A 17,063-nucleotide genomic window follows, 5' to 3' on the forward strand; every position below is an offset into this window, starting at 1 on the left:
CAAACCCATTGCAAGCGCTTTCTTGAAGGTAAAATCTTTCAAATGGAATTAGCTAACCACCCTCAGGTGAGTCTTGAACAGCAGGTTGGCTTTATCAGCAGTTTCAACGGCAGAGCTTGAGCTCATACAAGGTGTCTGGCCGTGATAAAGAAGAAGCCTCCCCGTCGGGGAATCGAACCCCGGTCTTCCGCGTGACAGGCGGAGATACTGTCCACTATACTAACGAGGACTGGTGGTTACTGCAGTGTCCCTGAGCGGTACGGCACCGTATGCTCAACCGTTGAGAAGTCAAGAATACTGGACATGCGGTCATCTGGTGATGGGGCAGATTCTTATTACATTTGCTCCTTCCTCTAATGGAAATGGCTGTATTATTGTTTTAACAAAAAAGACAAAAAGCTGGGTGGGAGGAGCGTGCACCAGACATTACCCTTGCTGAGCATGGTGGCATGTGTGTGGTAGCACATTGTCCCAACGTCTCATGGTTACAGCTCGAGTTTCTCTTCATTCACGCATAAATCTTTCGCCTTTTACTAAAGATTTCCGTGGAGGGGAACATTTGCGAGTTACTGGTATTTTTGGATGCTCTGCTCACAGCAGAGCTACATGCGTTTGTTCAAAAACAGAGGACTTTTGGCGGCTTGCTCCGCAGAACTGCAGCAGGTTGGGCCAGCGTTCGAGAGTGGCCCAACGGTTCGGCCGTTTTGTCCATGTCTGGAGCTGGGTGGTCGTCAAACCATCACCACTTTCCCAGTTCACAACTTCAAATCTTGGGTCAGCAGCATGATTGTAAGGTTTACCAATCACAAAAGGGTAGTGGTGGGAGCAACAAAGCCTTTCAAAGCTTTCAACTGATTGCTTTGCAAATTGATTAACTGTTTTGACGCATTCGGAAGGCCACACTGGTGACGCATTCGGAAGGCCCCTGCTGGTCAGACTGGAAATGCAACAGTGGAAATGCCACAAAAACTCAGGCCAAACATGCATAAAACAACCTTTTACAAACCCATTGCAAGCGCTTTCTTGAAGGTAAAATCTTTCAAATGGAATTAGCTAACCACCCTCAGGTGAGTCTTGAACCGCAGGTTGGCTTTATCAGCAGTTTCAACGGCAGAGCTTGAGCTCATACAAGGTGTCTGGCCGTGATAAAGAAGAAGCCTCCCCGTCGGGGAATCGAACCCCGGTCTTCCGCGTGATAGGCGGAGATACTGTCCACTATACTAACGAGGACTGGCGGTTACTGCAGTGTCCCTGAGCGGTACGGCACCGTATGCTCAACCGTTGAGAAGTCAAGAATACTGGACATGCGGTCATCTGGTGATGGGGCAGATTCTTATTACATTTGCTCCTTCCTCTAATGGAAATGGCTGTATTATTGTTTTAACAAAAAAGACAAAAAGCTGGGTGGGAGGAGCGTGCACCAGACATTACCCTTGCTGAGCATGGTGGCATGTGTGTGGTAGCACATTGTCCCAACGTCTCATGGTTACAGCTCGAGTTTCTCTTCATTCACGCATAAATCTTTCGCCTTTTACTAAAGATTTCCGTGGAGGGGAACATTTGCGAGTTACTGGTATTTTTGGATGCTCTGCTCACAGCAGAGCTACATGCGTTTGTTCAAAAACAGAGGACTTTTGGCGGCTTGCTCCGCAGAACTGCAGCAGGTTGGGCCAGCGTTCGAGAGTGGCCCAACGGTTCGGCCGTTTTGTCCATGTCTGGAGCTGGGTGGTCGTCAAACCATCACCACTTTCCCAGGTCACAACTTCAAATCTTGGGTCAGCAGCATGATTGTAAGGTTTACCAATCACAAAAGGGTAGTGGTGGGAGCAACAAAGCCTTTCAAAGCTTTCAACTGATTGCTTTGCAAATTGATTAACTGTTTTGACGCATTCGGAAGGCCACACTGGTGACGCATTCGGAAGGCCCCTGCTGGTCAGACTGGAAATGCAACAGTGGAAATGCCACAAAAACTCAGGCCAAACATGCATAAAACAACCTTTTACAAACCCATTGCAAGCGCTTTCTTGAAGGTAAAATCTTTCAAATGGAATTAGCTAACCACCCTCAGGTGAGTCTTGAACGGCAGGTTGGCTTTATCAGCAGTTTCAACGGCAGAGCTTGAGCTCATACAAGGTGTCTGGCCGTGATAAAGAAGAAGCCTCCCCGTCGGGGAATCGAACCCCGGTCTTCCGCGTGACAGGCGGAGATACTGTCCACTATACTAACGAGGACTGGTGGTTACTGCAGTGTCCCTGAGCGGTACGGCACCGTATGCTCAACCGTTGAGAAGTCAAGAATACTGGACATGCGGTCATCTGGTGATGGGGCAGATTCTTATTACATTTGCTCCTTCCTCTAATGGAAATGGCTGTATTATTGTTTTAACAAAAAAGACAAAAAGCTGGGTGGGAGGAGCGTGCACCAGACATTACCCTTGCTGAGCATGGTGGCATGTGTGTGGTAGCACATTGTCCCAACGTCTCATGGTTACAGCTCGAGTTTCTCTTCATTCACGCATAAATCTTTCGCCTTTTACTAAAGATTTCCGTGGAGGGGAACATTTGCGAGTTACTGGTATTTTTGGATGCTCTGCTCACAGCAGAGCTACATGCGTTTGTTCAAAAACAGAGGACTTTTGGCGGCTTGCTCCGCAGAACTGCAGCAGGTTGGGCCAGCGTTCGAGAGTGGCCCAACGGTTCGGCCGTTTTGTCCATGTCTGGAGCTGGGTGGTCGTCAAACCATCACCACTTTCCCAGTTCACAACTTCAAATCTTGGGTCAGCAGCATGATTGTAAGGTTTACCAATCACAAAAGGGTAGTGGTGGGAGCAACAAAGCCTTTCAAAGCTTTCAACTGATTGCTTTGCAAATTGATTAACTGTTTTGACGCATTCGGAAGGCCACACTGGTGACGCATTCGGAAGGCCCCTGCTGGTCAGACTGGAAATGCAACAGTGGAAATGCCACAAAAACTCAGGCCAAACATGCATAAAACAACCTTTTACAAACCCATTGCAAGCGCTTTCTTGAAGGTAAAATCTTTCAAATGGAATTAGCTAATCACCCTCAGGTGAGTCTTGAACGGCAGGTTGGCTTTATCAGCAGTTTCAACGGCAGAGCTTGAGCTCATACAAGGTGTCTGGCCGTGATAAAGAAGAAGCCTCCCCGTTGGGGAATCGAAACCCCGGTCTTCGGCGTGACAGGCGGAGATACTGTCCACTATACTAACGAGGACTGGTGGTTACTGCAGTGTCCCTGAGCGGTACGGCACCGTATGCTCAACCGTTGAGAAGTCAAGAATACTGGACATGCGGTCATCTGGTGATGGGGCAGATTCTTATTACATTTGCTCCTTCCTCTAATGGAAATGGCTGTATTATTGTTTTAACAAAAAAGACAAAAAGCTGGGTGGGAGGAGCGTGCACCAGACATTACCCTTGCTGAGCATGGTGGCATGTGTGTGGTAGCACATTGTCCCAACGTCTCATGGTTACAGCTCGAGTTTCTCTTCATTCACGCATAAATCTTTCGCCTTTTACTAAAGATTTCCGTGGAGGGGAACATTTGCGAGTTACTGGTATTTTTGGATGCTCTGCTCACAGCAGAGCTACATGCGTTTGTTCAAAAACAGAGGACTTTTGGCGGCTTGCTCCGCAGAACTGCAGCAGGTTGGGCCAGCGTTCGAGAGTGGCCCAACGGTTCGGCCGTTTTGTCCATGTCTGGAGCTGGGTGGTCGTCAAACCATCACCACTTTCCCAGTTCACAACTTCAAATCTTGGGTCAGCAGCATGATTGTAAGGTTTACCAATCACAAAAGGGTAGTGGTGGGAGCAACAAAGCCTTTCAAAGCTTTCAACTGATTGCTTTGCAAATTGATTAACTGTTTTGACGCATTCGGAAGGCCACACTGGTGACGCATTCGGAAGGCCCCTGCTGGTCAGACTGGAAATGCAACAGTGGAAATGCCACAAAAACTCAGGCCAAACATGCATAAAACAACCTTTTACAAACCCATTGCAAGCGCTTTCTTGAAGGTAAAATCTTTCAAATGGAATTAGCTAACCACCCTCAGGTGAGTCTTGAACGGCAGGTTGGCTTTATCAGCAGTTTCAACGGCAGAGCTTGAGCTCATACAAGGTGTCTGGCCGTGATAAAGAAGAAGCCTCCCCGTCGGGGAATCGAACCCCGGTCTTCCGCGTGACAGGCGGAGATACTGTCCACTATACTAACGAGGACTGGTGGTTACTGCAGTGTCCCTGAGCGGTACGGCACCGTATGCTCAACCGTTGAGAAGTCAAGAATACTGGACATGCGGTCATCTGGTGATGGGGCAGATTCTTATTACATTTGCTCCTTCCTCTAATGGAAATGGCTGTATTATTGTTTTAACAAAAAAGACAAAAAGCTGGGTGGGAGGAGCGTGCACCAGACATTACCCTTGCTGAGCATGGTGGCATGTGTGTGGTAGCACATTGTCCCAACGTCTCATGGTTACAGCTCGAGTTTCTCTTCATTCACGCATAAATCTTTCGCCTTTTACTAAAGATTTCCGTGGAGGGGAACATTTGCGAGTTACTGGTATTTTTGGATGCTCTGCTCACAGCAGAGCTACATGCGTTTGTTCAAAAACAGAGGACTTTTGGCGGCTTGCTCCGCAGAACTGCAGCAGGTTGGGCCAGCGTTCGAGAGTGGCCCAACGGTTCGGCCGTTTTGTCCATGTCTGGAGCTGGGTGGTCGTCAAACCATCACCACTTTCCCAGTTCACAACTTCAAATCTTGGGTCAGCAGCATGATTGTAAGGTTTACCAATCACAAAAGGGTAGTGGTGGGAGCAACAAAGCCTTTCAAAGCTTTCAACTGATTGCTTTGCAAATTGATTAACTGTTTTGACGCATTCGGAAGGCCACACTGGTGACGCATTCGGAAGGCCCCTGCTGGTCAGACTGGAAATGCAACAGTGGAAATGCCACAAAAACTCAGGCCAAACATGCATAAAACAACCTTTTACAAACCCATTGCAAGCGCTTTCTTGAAGGTAAAATCTTTCAAATGGAATTAGCTAACCACCCTCAGGTGAGTCTTGAACGGCAGGTTGGCTTTATCAGCAGTTTCAACGGCAGAGCTTGAGCTCATACAAGGTGTCTGGCCGTGATAAAGAAGAAGCCTCCCCGTCGGGGAATCGAACCCCGGTCTTCCGCGTGACAGGCGGAGATACTGTCCACTATACTAACGAGGACTGGTGGTTACTGCAGTGTCCCTGAGCGGTACGGCACCGTATGCTCAACCGTTGAGAAGTCAAGAATACTGGACATGCGGTCATCTGGTGATGGGGCAGATTCTTATTACATTTGCTCCTTCCTCTAATGGAAATGGCTGTATTATTGTTTTAACAAAAAAGACAAAAAGCTGGGTGGGAGGAGCGTGCACCAGACATTACCCTTGCTGAGCATGGTGGCATGTGTGTGGTAGCACATTGTCCCAACGTCTCATGGTTACAGCTCGAGTTTCTCTTCATTCACGCATAAATCTTTCGCCTTTTACTAAAGATTTCCGTGGAGGGGAACATTTGCGAGTTACTGGTATTTTTGGATGCTCTGCTCACAGCAGAGCTACATGCGTTTGTTCAAAAACAGAGGACTTTTGGCGGCTTGCTCCGCAGAACTGCAGCAGGTTGGGCCAGCGTTCGAGAGTGGCCCAACGGTTCGGCCGTTTTGTCCATGTCTGGAGCTGGGTGGTCGTCAAACCATCACCACTTTCCCAGGTCACAACTTCAAATCTTGGGTCAGCAGCATGATTGTAAGGTTTACCAATCACAAAAGGGTAGTGGTGGGAGCAACAAAGCCTTTCAAAGCTTTCAACTGATTGCTTTGCAAATTGATTAACTGTTTTGACGCATTCGGAAGGCCACACTGGTGACGCATTCGGAAGGCCCCTGCTGGTCAGACTGGAAATGCAACAGTGGAAATGCCACAAAAACTCAGGCCAAACATGCATAAAACAACCTTTTACAAACCCATTGCAAGCGCTTTCTTGAAGGTAAAATCTTTCAAATGGAATTAGCTAACCACCCTCAGGTGAGTCTTGAACGGCAGGTTGGCTTTATCAGCAGTTTCAACGGCAGAGCTTGAGCTCATACAAGGTGTCTGGCCGTGATAAAGAAGAAGCCTCCCTGTCGGGGAATCGAACCCCGGTCTTCCGCGTGACAGGCGGAGATACTGTCCACTATACTAACGAGGACTGGTGGTTACTGCAGTGTCCCTGAGCGGTACGGCACCGTATGCTCAACCGTTGAGAAGTCAAGAATACTGGACATGCGGTCATCTGGTGATGGGGCAGATTCTTATTACATTTGCTCCTTCCTCTAATGGAAATGGCTGTATTATTGTTTTAACAAAAAAGACAAAAAGCTGGGTGGGAGGAGCGTGCACCAGACATTACCCTTGCTGAGCATGGTGGCATGTGTGTGGTAGCACATTGTCCCAACGTCTCATGGTTACAGCTCGAGTTTCTCTTCATTCACGCATAAATCTTTCGCCTTTTACTAAAGATTTCCGTGGAGGGGAACATTTGCGAGTTACTGGTATTTTTGGATGCTCTGCTCACAGCAGAGCTACATGCGTTTGTTCAAAAACAGAGGACTTTTGGCGGCTTGCTCCGCAGAACTGCAGCAGGTTGGGCCAGCGTTCGAGAGTGGCCCAACGGTTCGGCCGTTTTGTCCATGTCTGGAGCTGGGTGGTCGTCAAACCATCACCACTTTCCCAGTTCACAACTTCAAATCTTGGGTCAGCAGCATGATTGTAAGGTTTACCAATCACAAAAGGGTAGTGGTGGGAGCAACAAAGCCTTTTAAAGCTTTTAACTGATTGCTTTGCAAATTGATTAACTGTTTTGACGCATTCGGAAGGCCACACTGGTGACGCATTCGGAAGGCCCCTGCTGGTCAGACTGGAAATGCAACAGTGGAAATGCCACAAAAACTCAGGCCAAACATGCATAAAACAACCTTTTACAAACCCATTGCAAGCGCTTTCTTGAAGGTAAAATCTTTCAAATGGAATTAGCTAACCACCCTCAGGTGAGTCTTGAACGGCAGGTTGGCTTTATCAGCAGTTTCAACGGCAGAGCTTGAGCTCATACAAGGTGTCTGGCCGTGATAAAGAAGAAGCCTCCCCGTCAGGGAATCGAACCCCGGTCTTACGCGTGACAGGCGGAGATACTGTCCACTATACTAACGAGGACTGGTGGTTACTGCAGTGTCCCTGAGCGGTACGGCACCGTATGCTCAACCGTTGAGAAGTCAAGAATACTGGACATGCGGTCATCTGGTGATGGGGCAGATTCTTATTACATTTGCTCCTTCCTCTAATGGAAATGGCTGTATTATTGTTTTAACAAAAAAGACAAAAAGCTGGGTGGGAGGAGCGTGCACCAGACATTACCCTTGCTGAGCATGGTGGCATGTGTGTGGTAGCACATTGTCCCAACGTCTCATGGTTACAGCTCGAGTTTCTCTTCATTCACGCATAAATCTTTCGCCTTTTACTAAAGATTTCCGTGGAGGGGAACATTTGCGAGTTACTGGTATTTTTGGATGCTCTGCTCACAGCAGAGCTACATGCGTTTGTTCAAAAACAGAGGACTTTTGGCGGCTTGCTCCGCAGAACTGCAGCAGGTTGGGCCAGCGTTCGAGAGTGGCCCAACGGTTCGGCCGTTTTGTCCATGTCTGGAGCTGGGTGGTCGTCAAACCATCACCACTTTCCCAGTTCACAACTTCAAATCTTGGGTCAGCAGCATGATTGTAAGGTTTACCAATCACAAAAGGGTAGTGGTGGGAGCAACAAAGCCTTTTAAAGCTTTTAACTGATTGCTTTGCAAATTGATTAACTGTTTTGACGCATTCGGAAGGCCACACTGGTGACGCATTCGGAAGGCCCCTGCTGGTCAGACTGGAAATGCAACAGTGGAAATGCCACAAAAACTCAGGCCAAACATGCATAAAACAACCTTTTACAAACCCATTGCAAGCGCTTTCTTGAAGGTAAAATCTTTCAAATGGAATTAGCTAACCACCCTCAGGTGAGTCTTGAACGGCAGGTTGGCTTTATCAGCAGTTTCAACGGCAGAGCTTGAGCTCATACAAGGTGTCTGGCCGTGATAAAGAAGAAGCCTCCCCGTCGGGGAATCGAACCCCGGTCTTCCGCGTGACAGGCGGAGATACTGTCCACTATACTAACGAGGACTGGTGGTTACTGCAGTGTCCCTGAGCGGTACGGCACCGTATGCTCAACCGTTGAGAAGTCAAGAATACTGGACATGCGGTCATCTGGTGATGGGGCAGATTCTTATTACATTTGCTCCTTCCTCTAATGGAATTGGCTGTATTATTGTTTTAACAAAAAAGACAAAAAGCTGGGTGGGAGGAGCGTGCACCAGACATTACCCTTGCTGAGCATGGTGGCATGTGTTTGGTAGCACATTGTCCCAACGTCACATGGTTACAGCTCGAGTTTCTCTTCATTCACGCATAAATCTTTCGCCTTTTACTAAAGATTTCCGTGGAGGGGAACATTTGCGAGTTACTGGTATTTTTGGATGCTCTGCTCACAGCAGAGCTACATGTGTTTGTTCAAAAACAGAGGACTTTTGGCGGCTTGCTCCGCAGAACTGCAGCAGGTTGGGCCAGCGTTCGAGAGTGGCCCAACGGTTCGGCCGTTTTGTCCATGTCTGGAGCTGGGTGGTCGTCAAACCATCACCACTTTCCCAGTTCACAACTTCAAATCTTGGGTCAGCAGCATGATTGTAAGGTTTACCAATCACAAAAGGGTAGTGGTGGGAGCAACAAAGCCTTTCAAAGCTTTCAACTGATTGCTTTGCAAATTGATTAACTGTTTTGACGCATTCGGAAGGCCACACTGGTGACGCATTCGGAAGGCCCCTGCTGGTCAGACTGGAAATGCAACAGTGGAAATGCCACAAAAACTCAGGCCAAACATGCATAAAACAACTTTTTACAAACCCATTGCAAGCGCTTTCTTGAAGGTAAAATCTTTCAAATGGAATTAGCTAACCACCCTCAGGTGAGTCTTGAACGGCAGGTTGGCTTTATCAGCAGTTTCAACGGCAGAGCTTGAGCTCATACAAGGTGTCTGGCCGTGATAAAGAAGAAGCCTCCCCGTCGGGGAATCGAACCCCGGTCTTCCGCGTGACAGGCGGAGATACTGTCCACTATACTAACGAGGACTGGTGGTTACTGCAGTGTCCCTGAGCGGTACGGCACCGTATGCTCAACCGTTGAGAAGTCAAGAATACTGGACATGCGGTCATCTGGTGATGGGGCAGATTCTTATTACATTTGCTCCTTCCTCTAATGGAAATGGCTGTATTATTGTTTTATCAAAAAAGACAAAAAGCTGGGTGGGAGGAGCGTGCACCAGACATTACCCTTGCTGAGCATGGTGGCATGTGTGTGGTAGCACATTGTCCCAACGTCTCATGGTTACAGCTCGAGTTTCTCTTCATTCACGCATAAATCTTTCGCCTTTTACTAAAGATTTCCGTGGAGGGGAACATTTGCGAGTTACTGGTATTTTTGGATGCTCTGCTCACAGCAGAGCTACATGCGTTTGTTCAAAAACAGAGGACTTTTGGCGGCTTGCTCCGCAGAACTGCAGCAGGTTGGGCCAGCGTTCGAGAGTGGCCCAACGGTTCGGCCGTTTTGTCCATGTTTGGAGCTGGGTGGTCGTCAAACCATCACCACTTTCCCAGTTCACAACTTCAAATCTTGGGTCAGCAGCATGATTGTAAGGTTTACCAATCACAAAAGGGTAGTGGTGGGAGCAACAAAGCCTTTCAAAGCTTTCAACTGATTGCTTTGCAAATTGATTAACTGTTTTGACGCATTCGGAAGGCCACACTGGTGACGCATTCGGAAGGCCCCTGCTGGTCAGACTGGAAATGCAACAGTGGAAATGCCACAAAAACTCAGGCCAAACATGCATAAAACAACCTTTTACAAACCCATTGCAAGCGCTTTCTTGAAGGTAAAATCTTTCAAATGGAATTAGCTAACCACCCTCAGGTGAGTCTTGAATGGCAGGTTGGCTTTATCAGCAGTTTCAACGGCAGAGCTTGAGCTCATACAAGGTGATAAAGAAGAAGCCTAAAGAAGAAGCCTCCCCGTCGGGGAATCGAACCCCGGTCTTCCGCATGACAGGCGGAGATACTGTCCACTATACTAACGAGGACTGGTGGTTACTGCAGTGTCCCTGAGCGGTACGGCACCGTATGCTCAACCGTTGAGAAGTCAAGAATACTGGACATGCGGTCATCTGGTGATGGGGCAGATTCTTATTACATTTGCTCCTTCCTCTAATGGAATTGGCTGTATTATTGTTTTAACAAAAAAGACAAAAAGCTGGGTGGGAGGAGCGTGCACCAGACATTACCCTTGCTGAGCATGGTGGCATGTGTTTGGTAGCACATTGTCCCAACGTCTCATGGTTACAGCTCGAGTTTCTCTTCATTCACGCATAAATCTTTCGCCTTTTACTAAAGATTTCCGTGGAGGGGAACATTTGCGAGTTACTGGTATTTTTGGATGCTCTGCTCACAGCAGAGCTACATGCGTTTGTTCAAAAACAGAGGACTTTTGGCGGCTTGCTCCGCAGAACTGCAGCAGGTTGGGCCAGCGTTCGAGAGTGGCCCAACGGTTCGGCCGTTTTGTCCATGTCTGGAGCTGGGTGGTCGTCAAACCATCACCACTTTCCCAGTTCACAACTTCAAATCTTGGGTCAGCAGCATGATTGTAAGGTTTACCAATCACAAAAGGGTAGTGGTGGGAGCAACAAAGCCTTTCAAAGCTTTCAACTGATTGCTTTGCAAATTGATTAACTGTTTTGACGCATTCGGAAGGCCACACTGGTGACGCATTCGGAAGGCCCCTGCTGGTCAGACTGGAAATGCAACAGTGGAAATGCCACAAAAACTCAGGCCAAACATGCATAAAACAACCTTTTACAAACCCATTGCAAGCGCTTTCTTGAAGGTAAAATCTTTCAAATGGAATTAGCTAACCACCCTCAGGTGAGTCTTGAACGGCAGGTTGGCTTTATCAGCAGTTTCAACGGCAGAGCTTGAGCTCATACAAGGTGTCTGGCCGTGATAAAGAAGAAGCCTCCCCGTCGGGGAATCGAACCCCGGTCTTCCGCGTGACAGGCGGAGATACTGTCCACTATACTAACGAGGACTGGTGGTTACTGCAGTGTCCCTGAGCGGTACGGCACCGTATGCTCAACCGTTGAGAAGTCAAGAATACTGGACATGCGGTCATCTGGTGATGGGGCAGATTCTTATTACATTTGCTCCTTCCTCTAATGGAAATGGCTGTATTATTGTTTTAACAAAAAAGACAAAAAGCTGGGTGGGAGGAGCGTGCACCAGACATTACCCTTGCTGAGCATGGTGGCATGTGTGTGGTAGCACATTGTCCCAACGTCTCATGGTTACAGCTCGAGTTTCTCTTCATTCACGCATAAATCTTTCGCCTTTTACTAAAGATTTCCGTGGAGGGGAACATTTGCGAGTTACTGGTATTTTTGGATGCTCTGCTCACAGCAGAGCTACATGCGTTTGTTCAAAAACAGAGGACTTTTGGCGGCTTGCTCCGCAGAACTGCAGCAGGTTGGGCCAGCGTTCGAGAGTGGCCCAACGGTTCGGCCGTTTTGTCCATGTCTGGAGCTGGGTGGTCGTCAAACCATCACCACTTTCCCAGTTCACAACTTCAAATCTTGGGTCAGCAGCATGATTGTAAGGTTTGCCAATCACAAAAGGGTAGTGGTGGGAGCAACAAAGCCTTTCAAAGCTTTCAACTGATTGCTTTGCAAATTGATTAACTGTTTTGATGCATTCGGAAGGCCACACTGGTGACGCATTCGGAAGGCCCCTGCTGGTCAGACTGGAAATGCAACAGTGGAAATGCCACAAAAACTCAGGCCAAACATGCATAAAACAACCTTTTACAAACCCATTGCAAGCGCTTTCTTGAAGGTAAAATCTTTCAAATGGAATTAGCTAACCACCCTCAGGTGAGTCTTGAACGGCAGGTTGGCTTTATCAGCAGTTTCAACGGCAGAGCTTGAGCTCATACAAGGTGTCTGGCCGTGATAAAGAAGAAGCCTCCCCGTCGGGGAATCGAACCCCGGTCTTCCGCGTGACAGGCGGAGATACTGTCCACTATACTAACGAGGACTGGTGGTTACTGCAGTGTCCCTGAGCGGTACGGCACCGTATGCTCAACCGTTGAGAAGTCAAGAATACTGGACATGCGGTCATCTGGTGATGGGGCAGATTCTTATTACATTTGCTCCTTCCTCTAATGGAAATGGCTGTATTATTGTTTTAACAAAAAAGACAAAAAGCTGGGTGGGAGGAGCGTGCACCAGACATTACCCTTGCTGAGCATGGTGGCATGTGTGTGGTAGCACATTGTCCCAACGTCTCATGGTTACAGCTCGAGTTTCTCTTCATTCACGCAGAAATCTTTTGCCTTTTACTAAAGATTTCCGTGGAGGGGAACATTTGCGAGTTACTGGTATTTTTGGATGCTCTGCTCACAGCAGAGCTACATGCGTTTGTTCAAAAACAGAGGACTTTTGGCGGCTTGCTCCGCAGAACTGCAGCAGGTTGGGCCAGCGTTCGAGAGTGGCCCAACGGTTCGGCCGTTTTGTCCATGTCTGGAGCTGGGTGGTCGTCAAACCATCACCACTTTCCCAGTTCACAACTTCAAATCTTGGGTCAGCAGCATGATTGTAAGGTTTACCAATCACAAAAGGGTAGTGGTGGGAGTAACAAAGCCTTTCAAAGCTTTCAACTGATTGCTTTGCAAATTGATTAACTGTTTTGACGCATTCGGAAGGCCACACTGGTGACGCATTCGGAAGGCCCCTGCTGGTCAGACTGGAAATGCAACAGTGGAAATGCCACAAAAACTCAGGCCAAACATGCATAAAACAACCTTTTACAAACCCATTGCAAGCGCTTTCTTGAAGGTAAAATCTTTCAAATGGAATTAGCTAACCACCCTCAGGTGAGTCTTGAACGGCAGGTTGGCTTTATCAGCAGTTTCAACGGCAGAGCTTGAGCTCATACAAGGTGTCTGGCCGTGATAAAGAAGAAGCCTCCCCGTCGGGGAATCGAACCCCGGTCTTCCGCGTGACAGGCGGAGATACTGTCCACTATACTAACGAGGACTGGTGGTTACTGCAGTGTCCCTGAGCGGTACGGCACCGTATGCTCAACCGTTGAGAAGTCAAGAATACTGGACATGCGGTCATCTGGTGATGGGGCAGATTCTTATTACATTTGCTCCTTCCTCTAATGGAAATGGCTGTATTATTGTTTTAACAAAAAAGACAAAAAGCTGGGTGGGAGGAGCGTGCACCAGACATTACCCTTGCTGAGCATGGTGGCATGTGTGTGGTAGCACATTGTCCCAACGTCTCATGGTTACAGCTCGAGTTTCTCTTCATTCACGCATAAATCTTTCGCCTTTTACTAAAGATTTCCGTGGAGGGGAACATTTGCGAGTTACTGGTATTTTTGGATGCTCTGCTCACAGCAGAGCTACATGCGTTTGTTCAAAAACAGAGGACTTTTGGCGGCTTGCTCCGCAGAACTGCAGCAGGTTGGGCCAGCGTTCGAGAGTGGCCCAACGGTTCGGCCGTTTTGTCCATGTCTGGAGCTGGGTGGTCGTCAAACCATCACCACTTTCCCAGTTCACAACTTCAAATCTTGGGTCAGCAGCATGATTGTAAGGTTTACCAATCACAAAAGGGTAGTGGTGGGAGCAACAAAGCCTTTCAAAGCTTTCAACTGATTGCTTTGCAAATTGATTAACTGTTTTGACGCATTCGGAAGGCCACACTGGTGACGCATTCGGAAGGCCCCTGCTGGTCAGACTGGAAATGCAACAGTGGAAATGCCACAAAAACTCAGGCCAAACATGCATAAAACAACCTTTTACAAACCCATTGCAAGCGCTTTCTTGAAGGTAAAATCTTTCAAATGGAATTAGCTAACCACCCTCAGGTGAGTCTTGAATGGCAGGTTGGCTTTATCAGCAGTTTCAACGGCAGAGCTTGAGCTCATACAAGGTGATAAAGAAGAAGCCTAAAGAAGAAGCCTCCCCGTCGGGGAATCGAACCCCGGTCTTCCGCATGACAGGCGGAGATACTGTCCACTATACTAACGAGGACTGGTGGTTACTGCAGTGTCCCTGAGCGGTACGGCACCGTATGCTCAACCGTTGAGAAGTCAAGAATACTGGACATGCGGTCATCTGGTGATGGGGCAGATTCTTATTACATTTGCTCCTTCCTCTAATGGAATTGGCTGTATTATTGTTTTAACAAAAAAGACAAAAAGCTGGGTGGGAGGAGCGTGCACCAGACATTACCCTTGCTGAGCATGGTGGCATGTGTTTGGTAGCACATTGTCCCAACGTCTCATGGTTACAGCTCGAGTTTCTCTTCATTCACGCATAAATCTTTCGCCTTTTACTAAAGATTTCCGTGGAGGGGAACATTTGCGAGTTACTGGTATTTTTGGATGCTCTGCTCACAGCAGAGCTACATGCGTTTGTTCAAAAACAGAGGACTTTTGGCGGCTTGCTCCGCAGAACTGCAGCAGGTTGGGCCAGCGTTCGAGAGTGGCCCAACGGTTCGGCCGTTTTGTCCATGTTTGGAGCTGGGTGGTCGTCAAACCATCACCACTTTCCCAGTTCACAACTTCAAATCTTGGGTCAGCAGCATGATTGTAAGGTTTACCAATCACAAAAGGGTAGTGGTGGGAGCAACAAAGCCTTTCAAAGCTTTCAACTGATTGCTTTGCAAATTGATTAACTGTTTTGACGCATTCGGAAGGCCACACTGGTGACGCATTCGGAAGGCCCCTGCTGGTCAGACTGGAAATGCAACAGTGGAAATGCCACAAAAACTCAGGCCAAACATGCATAAAACAACCTTTTACAAACCCATTGCAAGCGCTTTCTTGAAGGTAAAATCTTTCAAATGGAATTAGCTAACCACCCTCAGGTGAGTCTTGAATGGCAGGTTGGCTTTATCAGCAGTTTCAACGGCAGAGCTTGAGCTCATACAAGGTGATAAAGAAGAAGCCTAAAGAAGAAGCCTCCCCGTCGGGGAATCGAACCCCGGTCTTCCGCATGACAGGCGGAGATACTGTCCACTATACTAACGAGGACTGGTGGTTACTGCAGTGTCCCTGAGCGGTACGGCACCGTATGCTCAACCGTTGAGAAGTCAAGAATACTGGACATGCGGTCATCTGGTGATGGGGCAGATTCTTATTACATTTGCTCCTTCCTCTAATGGAATTGGCTGTATTATTGTTTTAACAAAAAAGACAAAAAGCTGGGTGGGAGGAGCGTGCACCAGACATTACCCTTGCTGAGCATGGTGGCATGTGTTTGGTAGCACATTGTCCCAACGTCTCATGGTTACAGCTCGAGTTTCTCTTCATTCACGCATAAATCTTTCGCCTTTTACTAAAGATTTCCGTGGAGGGGAACATTTGCGAGTTACTGGTATTTTTGGATGCTCTGCTCACAGCAGAGCTACATGCGTTTGTTCAAAAACAGAGGACTTTTGGCGGCTTGCTCCGCAGAACTGCAGCAGGTTGGGCCAGCGTTCGAGAGTGGCCCAACGGTTCGGCCGTTTTGTCCATGTCTGGAGCTGGGTGGTCGTCAAACCATCACCACTTTCCCAGTTCACAACTTCAAATCTTGGGTCAGCAGCATGATTGTAAGGTTTACCAATCACAAAAGGGTAGTGGTGGGAGCAACAAAGCCTTTCAAAGCTTTCAACTGATTGCTTTGCAAATTGATTAACTGTTTTGACGCATTCGGAAGGCCACACTGGTGACGCATTCGGAAGGCCCCTGCTGGTCAGACTGGAAATGCAACAGTGGAAATGCCACAAAAACTCAGGCCAAACATGCATAAAACAACCTTTTACAAACCCATTGCAAGCGCTTTCTTGAAGGTAAAATCTTTCAAATGGAATTAGCTAACCACCCTCAGGTGAGTCTTGAACGGCAGGTTGGCTTTATCAGCAGTTTCAACGGCAGAGCTTGAGCTCATACAAGGTGTCTGGCCGTGATAAAGAAGAAGCCTCCCCGTCGGGGAATCGAACCCCGGTCTTCCGCGTGACAGGCGGAGATACTGTCCACTATACTAACGAGGACTGGTGGTTACTGCAGTGTCCCTGAGCGGTACGGCACCGTATGCTCAACCGTTGAGAAGTCAAGAATACTGGACATGCGGTCATCTGGTGATGGGGCAGATTCTTATTACATTTGCTCCTTCCTCTAATGGAAATGGCTGTATTATTGTTTTAACAAAAAAGACAAAAAGCTGGGTGGGAGGAGCGTGCACCAGACATTACCCTTGCTGAGCATGGTGGCATGTGTGTGGTAGCACATTGTCCCAACGTCTCATGGTTACAGCTCGAGTTTCTCTTCATTCACGCATAAATCTTTCGCCTTTTACTAAAGATTTCCGTGGAGGGGAACATTTGCGAGTTACTGGTATTTTTGGATGCTCTGCTCACAGCAGAGCTACATGCGTTTGTTCAAAAACAGAGGACTTTTGGCGGCTTGCTCCGCAGAACTGCAGCAGGTTGGGCCAGCGTTCGAGAGTGGCCCAACGGTTCGGCCGTTTTGTCCATGTCTGGAGCTGGGTGGTCGTCAAACCATCACCACTTTCCCAGTTCACAACTTCAAATCTTGGGTCAGCAGCATGATTGTAAGGTTTGCCAATCACAAAAGGGTAGTGGTGGGAGCAACAAAGCCTTTCAAAGCTTTCAACTGATTGCTTTGCAAATTGATTAACTGTTTTGATGCATTCGGAAGGCCACACTGGTGACGCATTCGGAAGGCCCCTGCTGGTCAGACTGGAAATGCAACAGTGGAAATGCCACAAAAACTCAGGCCAAACATGCATAAAACAACCTTTTACAAACCCATTGCAAGCGCTTTCTTGAAGGTAAAATC

The 17,063-nt window shown here is 47.9% G+C and overlaps 28 non-coding genes across 28 annotated transcripts; 17 read left to right on the top strand and 11 right to left on the bottom strand.

The window, feature by feature from the left end:
• Positions 1-157: 157 nt before the first annotated feature.
• trnad-guc (transfer RNA aspartic acid (anticodon GUC)) lies at positions 158-229 on the bottom strand. Its single transcript has one exon. It is a non-coding gene; the product is annotated as a tRNA-Asp (tRNA).
• Positions 230-489: 260 nt separating this feature from the next.
• On the top strand, positions 490-604 carry LOC130102459 (U5 spliceosomal RNA). Its single transcript, XR_008809225.1, has one exon. It is a non-coding gene; the product is annotated as a U5 spliceosomal RNA (small nuclear RNA).
• Positions 605-1,158: 554 nt separating this feature from the next.
• trnad-auc (transfer RNA aspartic acid (anticodon AUC)) lies at positions 1,159-1,230 on the bottom strand. Its single transcript has one exon. It is a non-coding gene; the product is annotated as a tRNA-Asp (tRNA).
• A 260-nt stretch (positions 1,231-1,490) lies between these two features.
• On the top strand, positions 1,491-1,605 carry LOC130102553 (U5 spliceosomal RNA). The gene has a single exon (XR_008809237.1). It is a non-coding gene; the product is annotated as a U5 spliceosomal RNA (small nuclear RNA).
• A 554-nt stretch (positions 1,606-2,159) lies between these two features.
• trnad-guc (transfer RNA aspartic acid (anticodon GUC)) lies at positions 2,160-2,231 on the bottom strand. The gene has a single exon. It is a non-coding gene; the product is annotated as a tRNA-Asp (tRNA).
• Positions 2,232-2,491: 260 nt separating this feature from the next.
• On the top strand, positions 2,492-2,606 carry LOC130102616 (U5 spliceosomal RNA). Its single transcript, XR_008809250.1, has one exon. It is a non-coding gene; the product is annotated as a U5 spliceosomal RNA (small nuclear RNA).
• An 887-nt stretch (positions 2,607-3,493) lies between these two features.
• Positions 3,494-3,608, top strand: LOC130102669 (U5 spliceosomal RNA). The gene has a single exon (XR_008809262.1). It is a non-coding gene; the product is annotated as a U5 spliceosomal RNA (small nuclear RNA).
• A 554-nt stretch (positions 3,609-4,162) lies between these two features.
• On the bottom strand, positions 4,163-4,234 carry trnad-guc (transfer RNA aspartic acid (anticodon GUC)). Its single transcript has one exon. It is a non-coding gene; the product is annotated as a tRNA-Asp (tRNA).
• Positions 4,235-4,494: 260 nt separating this feature from the next.
• On the top strand, positions 4,495-4,609 carry LOC130102725 (U5 spliceosomal RNA). The gene has a single exon (XR_008809269.1). It is a non-coding gene; the product is annotated as a U5 spliceosomal RNA (small nuclear RNA).
• Positions 4,610-5,163: 554 nt separating this feature from the next.
• On the bottom strand, positions 5,164-5,235 carry trnad-guc (transfer RNA aspartic acid (anticodon GUC)). Its single transcript has one exon. It is a non-coding gene; the product is annotated as a tRNA-Asp (tRNA).
• Positions 5,236-5,495: 260 nt separating this feature from the next.
• Positions 5,496-5,610, top strand: LOC130102770 (U5 spliceosomal RNA). Its single transcript, XR_008809290.1, has one exon. It is a non-coding gene; the product is annotated as a U5 spliceosomal RNA (small nuclear RNA).
• Positions 5,611-6,496: 886 nt separating this feature from the next.
• Positions 6,497-6,611, top strand: LOC130102819 (U5 spliceosomal RNA). Its single transcript, XR_008809294.1, has one exon. It is a non-coding gene; the product is annotated as a U5 spliceosomal RNA (small nuclear RNA).
• Positions 6,612-7,497: 886 nt separating this feature from the next.
• On the top strand, positions 7,498-7,612 carry LOC130102856 (U5 spliceosomal RNA). Its single transcript, XR_008809298.1, has one exon. It is a non-coding gene; the product is annotated as a U5 spliceosomal RNA (small nuclear RNA).
• A 554-nt stretch (positions 7,613-8,166) lies between these two features.
• Positions 8,167-8,238, bottom strand: trnad-guc (transfer RNA aspartic acid (anticodon GUC)). Its single transcript has one exon. It is a non-coding gene; the product is annotated as a tRNA-Asp (tRNA).
• Positions 8,239-8,498: 260 nt separating this feature from the next.
• LOC130102903 (U5 spliceosomal RNA) lies at positions 8,499-8,613 on the top strand. The gene has a single exon (XR_008809301.1). It is a non-coding gene; the product is annotated as a U5 spliceosomal RNA (small nuclear RNA).
• Positions 8,614-9,167: 554 nt separating this feature from the next.
• Positions 9,168-9,239, bottom strand: trnad-guc (transfer RNA aspartic acid (anticodon GUC)). Its single transcript has one exon. It is a non-coding gene; the product is annotated as a tRNA-Asp (tRNA).
• Positions 9,240-9,499: 260 nt separating this feature from the next.
• LOC130102960 (U5 spliceosomal RNA) lies at positions 9,500-9,614 on the top strand. Its single transcript, XR_008809312.1, has one exon. It is a non-coding gene; the product is annotated as a U5 spliceosomal RNA (small nuclear RNA).
• An 889-nt stretch (positions 9,615-10,503) lies between these two features.
• Positions 10,504-10,618, top strand: LOC130103070 (U5 spliceosomal RNA). Its single transcript, XR_008809321.1, has one exon. It is a non-coding gene; the product is annotated as a U5 spliceosomal RNA (small nuclear RNA).
• A 554-nt stretch (positions 10,619-11,172) lies between these two features.
• Positions 11,173-11,244, bottom strand: trnad-guc (transfer RNA aspartic acid (anticodon GUC)). The gene has a single exon. It is a non-coding gene; the product is annotated as a tRNA-Asp (tRNA).
• A 260-nt stretch (positions 11,245-11,504) lies between these two features.
• LOC130103130 (U5 spliceosomal RNA) lies at positions 11,505-11,619 on the top strand. The gene has a single exon (XR_008809327.1). It is a non-coding gene; the product is annotated as a U5 spliceosomal RNA (small nuclear RNA).
• A 554-nt stretch (positions 11,620-12,173) lies between these two features.
• On the bottom strand, positions 12,174-12,245 carry trnad-guc (transfer RNA aspartic acid (anticodon GUC)). The gene has a single exon. It is a non-coding gene; the product is annotated as a tRNA-Asp (tRNA).
• Positions 12,246-12,505: 260 nt separating this feature from the next.
• Positions 12,506-12,620, top strand: LOC130077418 (U5 spliceosomal RNA). The gene has a single exon (XR_008805755.1). It is a non-coding gene; the product is annotated as a U5 spliceosomal RNA (small nuclear RNA).
• A 554-nt stretch (positions 12,621-13,174) lies between these two features.
• On the bottom strand, positions 13,175-13,246 carry trnad-guc (transfer RNA aspartic acid (anticodon GUC)). The gene has a single exon. It is a non-coding gene; the product is annotated as a tRNA-Asp (tRNA).
• Positions 13,247-13,506: 260 nt separating this feature from the next.
• Positions 13,507-13,621, top strand: LOC130103193 (U5 spliceosomal RNA). The gene has a single exon (XR_008809329.1). It is a non-coding gene; the product is annotated as a U5 spliceosomal RNA (small nuclear RNA).
• Positions 13,622-14,510: 889 nt separating this feature from the next.
• Positions 14,511-14,625, top strand: LOC130103257 (U5 spliceosomal RNA). The gene has a single exon (XR_008809336.1). It is a non-coding gene; the product is annotated as a U5 spliceosomal RNA (small nuclear RNA).
• Positions 14,626-15,514: 889 nt separating this feature from the next.
• LOC130103301 (U5 spliceosomal RNA) lies at positions 15,515-15,629 on the top strand. The gene has a single exon (XR_008809339.1). It is a non-coding gene; the product is annotated as a U5 spliceosomal RNA (small nuclear RNA).
• A 554-nt stretch (positions 15,630-16,183) lies between these two features.
• trnad-guc (transfer RNA aspartic acid (anticodon GUC)) lies at positions 16,184-16,255 on the bottom strand. Its single transcript has one exon. It is a non-coding gene; the product is annotated as a tRNA-Asp (tRNA).
• Positions 16,256-16,515: 260 nt separating this feature from the next.
• On the top strand, positions 16,516-16,630 carry LOC130103370 (U5 spliceosomal RNA). The gene has a single exon (XR_008809351.1). It is a non-coding gene; the product is annotated as a U5 spliceosomal RNA (small nuclear RNA).
• Positions 16,631-17,063: the final 433 nt, after the last annotated feature.

Source organism: Rhinichthys klamathensis, unplaced genomic scaffold (genome assembly GCF_029890125.1).
Source record: "Rhinichthys klamathensis goyatoka isolate OS25496 unplaced genomic scaffold, OSU_Roscu_1.1 h1tg000001l_1, whole genome shotgun sequence".
NCBI lineage: Eukaryota > Metazoa > Chordata > Actinopteri > Cypriniformes > Leuciscidae > Rhinichthys > Rhinichthys klamathensis.